Source organism: Onychostoma macrolepis, chromosome 09, assembly GCF_012432095.1.
Source record: "Onychostoma macrolepis isolate SWU-2019 chromosome 09, ASM1243209v1, whole genome shotgun sequence".
Lineage (NCBI taxonomy): Eukaryota > Metazoa > Chordata > Actinopteri > Cypriniformes > Cyprinidae > Onychostoma > Onychostoma macrolepis.
The window spans coordinates 37,197,758-37,202,459 of NC_081163.1; the positions used below are offsets into that span (position 1 = coordinate 37,197,758).

Here is a 4,702-nt window from a genome sequence, read left to right on the forward strand (position 1 = left end):
GTTTATTGAGGCTGTAGTCGTAGGTAATAGTTAGTTAATAGTGAGCTGAGTCTGCTCACCAGTGCTGGAACTCGTGACACAACAGTCAACGATAAACAGAAGGATTTCATGACTTGTGTGTTGTGTGATGGAGATGAAACTGGTGTCGTAGCTCACAGCGTGACACACAGCAGACTTTGAAATAATCGTTCAGATTTCATAAGGCCTGGTGGAGACGCTTGCAGCTGGTTTTATTCTATCTTTAAAAAGGTAATCACCCACAGCGATGGCAATGAGACTTGATGGACCAGGCAAAGGGTGATGGGAGTTATAATAAACAATAGTTCAGAAGAGTGCCCTCTGGTGGCTATCAAACCAGCTGCTGACTGACAAAATCCATTTCCCTTGAGATCTGGATCAGCGGCCCACACCAGCCACAACCTCCCGGTGGTACAAATCCTGGGAGATCGATTCCAGCAGAAAACAGTCCGAGATGAAAGAGATCAGATCAGTCAGAGAAGGCCTGGCGCTCTACGGGTGTGAAGTCTGGGGTCCACTCACAAACCACGAGTTCACTCGAGGAGATAAACACCCTAAACCCCAAATAATGCCTGCAGAGCAGAATTAGGATTATACCCTCCCATAATCACAATTCCAAAAAGGGCCATTCAATTCCATGTCCACCTAATAAATAGTGATAGACGGACCCTCGACCACAATCAGGAGCTGACGCCAGGAAGAAACGCCCTCGGCCTTACTGCACAAACCTAAACACGTCTGACTGAAAATAAAAGCCTAGCCAGACCAAACCACATCAGTCAAACACAGAAAGAGAAGTACCTAAAACACCGGACACACGCAACAGCCCAACAAAGTAAACTGGGATGGTATTTGGTCCTAAAGAGGGAATATAAACTGGCAGAATACAGTGACTGACCCTCAGGAAAGTCCTGACCGTGAACACTGAGCACTTTCTAACAGCCTGCCCTAATTACACACAAATTAGTGACACAATCTATCCCCATTTCACAACCCACCACACAAAGACTTCCATAAGGACAAACTCCCACAGCTGCTGTCTACCTTCACCCTGCACTATATGCACAGACTCCTTTATAAATATTACAAGATTAAAGTACATTTCTGTTGCGAAATATATTCTCAGCTGTATTCCATGCTATATTTAAATCTATGGTGTGTGTGTGTTGCAAATGTGTATGTATACTGTTATTGATGCTTTGGCAATGTAAAAATTCCTTTCACTACGCCAACAAAGCTATTTGAATCTGAATCTGATACAAGCAGTAATCAACGGAAGAGGCATAATTCTGCATCTTCACATGCTCCAAAACCATCGAGAACTCAAAATACACAAAAACAAACAAATGGGAGAGAGAAGTGCCAGCCGACCAACAGACAACAGCAACATGAAACAAAACACTTAAAAATATGTTAGAGTAATAGGTCTGTCATGTGCATCTGTGATCTGTGGTGAACTCTTTGTGGGTAAGTTTTGGTTCTACATGCCAAATAATATACAAGCTCATTTCAGACAAGAGCTGAATGCTCTCCAGACTATACTGTGTATTTGCAGAGGATTCACAACCGCTCAGGGCAGGTCAGGAGATGGAGATGTTTGATGAGCTCGGAATTTTCATTCAGGCCATGAAATCAGTTGAAGAAATCTGAGTGTGATGTCTGATGGACAGAGATACGGTTTACTCAGGAACCACAAGCAGGAGGCTGTAGAGCTTGATGGTGTCTTCTGAGTCTATCTGTGAGCGCTCAGACTTCTCATCTCTCTCCACACACTGAACACATTCTCAGAAGAGCGGAACTCAGCAGTGCTCTCAGTCCTTCAGCGTCTGGACAAACACAGCAACAAGAGAAGCGGCACTGGCAGAGAGTTTAATAATATTCTGCTGACTGACATTTGCATAGCGTGTGCAATATGACACGTCTCTCCAAAAGCGCGCAATCTCCCAATAAAGTACATTATTGTGAAATATATTCATACAAACATGATCTGTTATGTCTTACATGAACGAGGGGAAATCTGATGTGTAACATTATATTAGATCCATGCATTACAGCAGGTCTTAATATAGATCTGTCTGTTAATCAAACATTAAAAGAAAAGACGGAATCACTCGCTGCTCTTGATTAAACTACTGTTTATTTGCATCTTTGTTCTTATTTTTAATAACAAAAATAAAATAAAAACAGCTATATTGTGATTAATAATATAGTAATTATTATTATGAAAAGAATTGCAACGTTGCTTGGTGATTTTGTTTGGAATCTTCAGAAAACTTTAACTCGATTTTTCTCTAAATCAGCTCTGCTGACTCTATCGCCTTCAAACAGCTGTCGCTCAGCCATTTCTTGTCTGATTTCAACAAGTCATATTGAAGGTATTTTAATGAAGAATGTAAAAACAAAAAGAACTAATGTTTTCAATTTTGCCAGCACCGGGTACATATGTATTCTGCTGTTAGTGTGCTCTAAACTCTGAGCTGTACGTGTGTTTGGACAGAAGAAGGAGGTCCATGATCTCGGTAAACAATCTGACCACATTGTAGTAAATAATTTCGGTGCATCATTACGATACCAGCAGAAAAGCTAATCCAGCACAAATCAGTGAACAAAAAGTCACCAAAATGAAGTATTTGAACTACAGAATATGCAGTATCCCCTTTCTTAAGTGTACCTTTGCAAACAATTTTGAGTTTAAACTCTTGAACTGAACAGTTATACAAGCTGAATAGTACTTTCTTGTTCATGAGCAATCTGAATTACTGCAACAGAAACTGTAGTACAGCTCTGTCACGTGTATGTTGTTTAGTTTTGAGTTTGTTTTCATTATGTTTTCCGTTCTACCTGCCCTGATAGTTTTCCTTAGTTCTCTGATTATCATTTGTATCACCTGTTCCTTGTTAATTTATCCCATTAGTTCCTTTCGTTTGGTTAGTATTTATAGCCCTGCCTTTCCCCTGTTTCTTTGTCCTGTCTTACGTTATTTGAAGAGGTTGTGTTTTTGCATTCTGTGTAGATTTATTAAAAGATTCTATTCATTTACATACCTGACTCGTCCATGCTCTATTGAGCTTCAAGCCCCAACAACCCGTGACAAGCTCTAGTCTAAGTCACTGTTCAGTCAGAGAACAGCTCATTCAAGTCTTTCAACAGTACATCTTCAGTTTTTAGGTCTTCTATTATTTTCACATCCCTATCTTTTCATAGGTTGTGCGCCCAAGTATTGCCAGTATGTTGCTGTTGACCATTTGAAACTGAATGTTGTGCGTTTGCTCTCTGTGTGTGAAGGTAAGTTGTACTTGTCCCACGGGTGCCATCTTGTGGCCAGAATATGTAATGAAGTGTATTTTTGGAGTTTCCAGGGCTTCGAACACACTGTTGTATATAACATCACATGCAGAATTTCAACTCATCTTTTTCTCTTAGTGTTTCTGTGCTGCACATTTGTGATTGTGATGTTTTCACTTCAGTGGTCCAGCATAGAAATCATCATCTTCATCACCTCATCTTGTTCTACTGCCTGTGTCTTCTTGGTGGAGATTTGTGTTCTGAATATTTTTGCTGTGTGTGTGTTTTTCACATGTTTCTCCATAAGCTGGGCACTGGTTGAATATTTCATGTGTGCTTCATGGTGACTTTCTGTTGCACACGCTCTGATTTTCTGTTCACTGTACTATGTTTGCTTCCTCTTTTATTTGTTTCTGATACTGCTGTTTATGTTATCTGGTTATTGTTCACATCAGTGACTAGCATGTTCATCTGGTTTGACGTTTGATCTCGTTGGCCTGACAGGCGTTGATCACTTTTGTCAAGGTGAGGTCCGCTTCATGCAACAAACATTATGGTCTCTAACGCTGATGAGTGAATCAGTCAAATGGCCAAATTCCCAGTCTTTTACCTTGTTGAAGAGCTGTCACATAAGAAACCATTGTTTCTTCTGGGCCTTGTGCTCAAAAGTGTCTTTCTGGGTTGACCTTATTTATGTCTTAAAAAAAAAAAAAACAGATGCCAAAAATTGAATCTCAATACTTTCTTAATGACTTATAGCTTGTCCAAATTAAAGACTTATTTCTTCTGCAGTACATTGTCATGGTGTGTTTATATTCTGACGTCTTTTAAGCTGACATGTATTTTCTGTTTCCTTTAGTTCCTGTGTTTAGTTCAGGTTTCCTTAGTTTCTGATTTGTTTACATAGTTACTCAGTGGTTTCCATGGTTACTTGTTAATTTTGCTCACCTGTTGCTTGTTTAATTTGATCATTTGTGTATATCATCCCGTGCTTTCAGCCCTGTTGGTTTTAGTCAATATTACGGTTTTCTACTCGTTTCTGTACTGTGGATTTTGTACTTCAGATTTTGACTGCTGGGAAACATCCTATCTTTTGTGCTCTTTGAACAGGTCGCTATTAGAAATCCTTAGATCCTTTAAAAAGAAGACTAATAATAATAAAATCCTGAATGAAGGGTTAACCTGTGTTAACTAGTACACCCCTGGCAGGTCATTTGTTCTTTTATTTTTTTAACATACTCTTATGGAAACATGTATAATTTTGTACAAATTAATTTGAAGTGTTATTTTTAATTCTTGAGATAAGTGTAGAAGACTGTGCATTTTTCACTGTTATGCCTGTAGCCTGATATCTCAGACCGATGTAAGCAGCGACGTCTGTCTGAGAGGCTGCTCTGCA

The 4,702-nt window shown here is 39.5% G+C and overlaps 1 protein-coding gene across 1 annotated transcript in view; it reads right to left on the bottom strand.

The window, feature by feature from the left end:
* Positions 1 to 3,263, bottom strand: part of hycc2 (hyccin PI4KA lipid kinase complex subunit 2) — a 43,925-nt gene extending 40,662 nt beyond the window's left edge. Inside the window, exon 1 of the mRNA XM_058786612.1 lies at positions 3,063 to 3,263. The gene's annotated coding sequence lies outside the window, so the exon portion shown is untranslated. The remainder of the gene's footprint in view (positions 1 to 3,062) is intronic.
* Between the last annotated feature and the right edge of the window lie 1,439 nt (positions 3,264 to 4,702).